Genomic DNA, 5,196 nt, shown 5'->3' with positions numbered 1-5,196 from the left:
ACATTTTATTAATGTGCGTGGGCTATCAATTTGTACGGCTTTTGCCGTTTCATGGGAAAAATCAATAAACTATAAATAAAGCAGACGAAATTTTTATAGGTATCTAGTACAAAAAAGGAACGAATAAAGTCACCTGCAGAAAAGTTCCGCTGGTTATAGTTAGCAAGTTTTTAACTAAATGTCAATCCTGTGAGCTTAATGGATATAAATCTGACTATTGTGCCTGAGTCTGGTCTAGTATTGTCTAGTATCTATAAAAGAGGCTTTTGAAGAGAAGTTTCAGGTTTATAATTCTTCGATCAATTAATGTATACAATAATTATTTAATATAATCGTATAAATTATCTAACATTAATAAACAGAGTAAATTTTGTATCAACATATAAGGCAATTATTCCGTAATAGATAGGAAGTTTAAATTAAGCTTTTCTTTCCGGATAAATGATTTGAAACTAACAACAAATAGTGTCAAAATAAAATACAGATAAAAATATCACACAGCTTCTACTCTGAACTATCTACGCCTATCTGCAAACAAATCAACAAAACTTGAGAGCGAAAGTAAAGCAGTAAAGCGCACAGAACCGTAAAAAGGAACACGGGAGTCGGGAACTGACAATTCTGAGTGAACCAAGGTTGAGCGTCATGTTTGCTGTCGGACTATGGTACATAGATGTGAGACTACGCGAATTTTATTTTGAAACGAACTTTAAAAGGCAGAACTATTTGAACTAAAGTCTCAGCGTACAAGCGTTTAATATTCTGATTCTAGAGATTCTGAGACATATTATATATTACGTATAATTGCTATATATAATAAGTAGTTAAAGGGGAAAGTTCTGATCATCGTATTCACACATCAGTCAAGGTTAATAATAAAAAATGTGAATTGAGACATCGTCATCGTCATTCTATTGAATTATCTGTTCCAATATAAAGAATTATTAAGAATAATTCAGGAATATGTTTGTATTAGATTTCATTACGATATAAAAATGTAAATTTAGGATTTTATATTTTAAACAATTTCTAAAATAAATCTTTTACTTTTCCGTTCGTTTTTTATTCATTCGATCCAACTAGCCATCAACTAACTAGTCGTATTATTTTAGTAAAGATTTTCATAAAAAATCGTCCTAAAGTTTTATAAAAAAAGAATCGGACACAAGTCAATAAAAATGAAATTCTAGTCAAAAAGCTCTCAAAGATTTCTCTATTGCAAAACTCATCAAAACCCATGAGTTGACGTTGAGGCAAGTACAAAACGAGCAGTCGTATATTTGTTTATTCATGGCTATATTTTTTTAAAACCATTTCACAGAGATAGAACTGTATATTAAAAACTCTGTAATATGATGGTAACTGAAACTGGAAATCCTTTTACGTATAAAATTTGATATGAATATTATATTGTTATGACCATTTTAACAAAACTAACGACGCTTACTAAATTTTCCGATTTTTTTGGAAAAACTTTTTATATTAATTAAACAGTAATAGCCCTTCCAAGACACCTTTTAGTGTATTATCACGTGATAAAAATGCATTCAAATTAATTACAAATAAATAACTAATGAAAACGTTAAACTATTATATACTATTTTTTTTCAATCATTTTAAACGTCTTTTACTCTTCTAAAATAGAATTAAGGTGATAAACAAGGGAATATAAGATACAAATAGAACCATACAAATTATGATGAGCACAATTGCCACCAAGGCTAATCCGAGGGCAAAATTTAACAGCCCAGGGCAGCTAAATACGCCGCTACATCCGATTGTAATTACGTTTGCCCGACATTTGTACGGCACTATATAGAGTCGTGAGTTGATTAGCCTTCGTAATCATTTTTAAATCACTTTTGCTTTTTTATCATGTTACTAGCGGTCCGCCCCGGCTTCGCCCGTGGTACATGTTAACGTATACTCTTTATAAGGACTGGTACTTTAAATAATATTATAAAAAAAGAATTAACGAAATCGGTTCAACCTTCATTTTTTTATATTATAGAAGATATACAGTTGAAAACTTAATTTAGTAATACACTAGCAAGCGCCTGATTATTTAGCATTTAATCATAGTTGTTGTGGTCAACTTTTAATCGATATAAACGCGTCTTTTGTGTGCCTTTGAAATCTCTAGTATTGTTCGCTTCATCATCGGATACACTTTTATGAAAGATTTAAGAGTCTTCATTGCACATCTTTAATTATGCTGTATTTTAAAATCAATTTGGCTATTATATATCAGCCGATCAGTTTACATGCAGGAACCTGATAAACCTTCCATTGTGAATAGGATGCGGTTTGCTTTGTACATTTTATAACATAATTTTGATTTGAGGTAAATTATTACCTGTTTAGATTTTTGAGCGCAATGTTTGATTTGTTGTTGGTGATTTGTTTTCAGGATTTTTAGAGATTTGATAAGTTCGTAGATTACCACATGGGTTTTCGAGCAATTAACATGATTATTTTTGGGTATTATAGGGAATTTTCATTTAAGGTCTGTAAAAGTGAAGTCCCGTGTCCAAGTGGGGTAAGGGGCAGATGCAATATGCATACATCTGTTCTCTGTGCCTCTAAGGCGACATTTAAAAATCTGGGCTATTCCCTGTCGGGAATGGCATCTCGTTATTTGAAGAGTATAATATTTAAAAAAATAAAGTAAAAGTTCATAATTTGACACAACAATAAAACAAAGCTTTATAACTTTAAAAAAAATTACTATTATAGGTACTAAAGAGGCATTTGTTTCTTTGTTTGTTACAATTAAACTCAAACACTACTTACATCTTTGCCGAGTTTATATGCCGTATTTTATTACGATTTAACTCAAGCGCAGCCGGGGCAAGCGATAAGTATTAATAATATTATATGAAAATAACATCCTAAAAAAACATACGTATTTCTTTTCTGATCTATTAGATATCGTAATATTCTGAGTTCATATTTATATAAAATAGCGATCATAAATGGCATTATATTTACAACTAGCGGTCCGCCCCGGCCTCGCCCGCCCTACATGTTTACGTTTTATTTCATAAGAACCATCCTCGTACTTCAAGGAATAGATTCCGCAGCGCACGCGATGACAGAATTTTTATTAAGGAATTTTTTACACCTTGGGTTACATTATTGCATTTTTGGTAAGGATCTCTAATTTTTTTGAAAATGCAATATAGCCTATGTTGCTCAGTGAAGATGCAGCTTTCTAATGGTGAAAGAATTTTTGAAATCGGTCCAGTAGTTTATGCGTGAAAACCATATACATACATACATAATTACAAACCTTTCCTCTTTATAATATTAGTATAGAAGTATAGATGAATAAAAATAACAGTGTTAAAAAATAAAATATCGAAAATGTTAAAGCGGCGTTGTAGGTAAAAGGTGAAAAAGCTCAGAAATGTATTACTTTGTACAGGCTCAAAGGCGTTATGTTCATTTATCGTCGAGAATGCCGGCACAAATGAAATATGAAACATTTTAAAAGTTACCGAGTTAATAGATGTCCATACTCTATAAAGAGAAATATTTCACTTTTTTTCTCTGATCGAGTTTATTATCCCTTTTAATACTGAACTTTAGTCCAAAGTTAAATCACCAAATCAATTTTGTAGTATGTGTTTTGGAAAGTATAAAATATTTTTGAAGTGAAACTTCTATAGACGCGTTGAGAGTAAAACTTCAAGGTTGCATCATGGCAACACCGTCACGTCATGGAGTAAGGCGACAATTTTGGTATTATTGAATCTTGCCAAAGAAGTCTCCTGACACGTGTGCTCGGCACACAACATAATTCTTGGTGTTAGTATACTTCTTTACCTACCTCCCATAAACTATAACTTTACACCGCGGGTTGCCTGGAAGAGATCACTCTTAAGTGATATTAAAGGCCGCCCTCCGTGCTGGTCTAGTTATAAGTTTTAATTTTAACGATCTATTTGTATGCCAGCGCAGGAAAGTTTAATAAATAATAATAATAAAGAATCAGTGAAATTATCTCTTCCATGTCCATGGTGTAGAGATATCTTTAAATAAATAAATAAATAACTGAATATCTGAAAGGTTTATTCAAATTAATTTCGATTCACACTAGATTTTAGCTGGTCGAAATTTGACCTTCTTTCTACAGTTCTCTCCTGTGTACGTATGACAATGAAACATATTCGGCAAAAATGCATTTCATCGCAAATAACAATTTGTGTATCGCGAAATGTGTAGGGAAAGCTATAAAAACGTCTCTATGAAAAAACGACTTCACTACATAGTATAAAACAAAGTCGCTTTCTCTGTCCCTATGTCCCTATGTCCCTATGTATGCTTAAATCTTTAAAACTACGCAACGGATTTTGATGCGGTTTTTTTAATAGATAGAGTGATTCAAGAGGAAGGTTTTAGTATATAATTTATTATGTTTTAGACAAAGCGGGCGAAGCCGCGGGCGGAAAGCTAGTTTAATATAATAAGCTCTTAGAATAAGCTCTATAAATGTAACAGGGCAAATTAATTACATTGAAGTTATAAAAAAAACCTAAGGGGGCACCCACACACAAATATAATAAATGAACCCAATTAAATAAGATATCTCTGTATATGTGTCATATTATACATTTCTATCTATCTGTATCATGAATGTCGAGTCGTCTTCGTCATCATTTCTATAGAATTAATTAAATTGTAAAGCCCACTCGAGTTTGATAATTTGTCTCTTAACTTTTTTATACCAAAGTACTTCTACATTTGTTACATTTCAATTTCTTACAACAGCCGTTTATTTGATAGGGGACACCACTGAAGAAAATTATTGTCACTTTAAAGCTTAATAAGTCACGGTTCAATAAATTGAAAAAAAGGTCTTCGCGTAATGATAACATTTTTTGAAAAACCTATCCAATGATCTAATGAAACAGCAAATGAAAAAAGCACTATGAAAAAAGTCACCAATCATCACAGGTAATCGAACAGCTAATAACTAATAATACATTCGTTAAATATCAATCTCCAGTAATGAAACGATAGTAACTCACCGTACATTCACAAAAAAGTCGAAAAAAAAAAGAGCTAACCATTTCGATTAAAGTTAATTAGAAATGCCGTAACTTAAGAACATATAGTTTTACTAGCGGTCCGCCCCGGCTTCGCCCGTGGTACCTACATGTTTAAACTATCCTATCTCTCAAGTTGGATCGA

This window comes from Colias philodice, chromosome 1 (assembly GCF_061535455.1).
Source record: "Colias philodice isolate Cphi_HAF_F1 chromosome 1, ilColPhil1 Martin Lab GWU primary, whole genome shotgun sequence".
Lineage (NCBI taxonomy): Eukaryota > Metazoa > Arthropoda > Insecta > Lepidoptera > Pieridae > Colias > Colias philodice.
The sequence above is the reverse complement of the archived record's forward strand: the minus strand, read 5'-3'. Positions refer to the sequence as shown.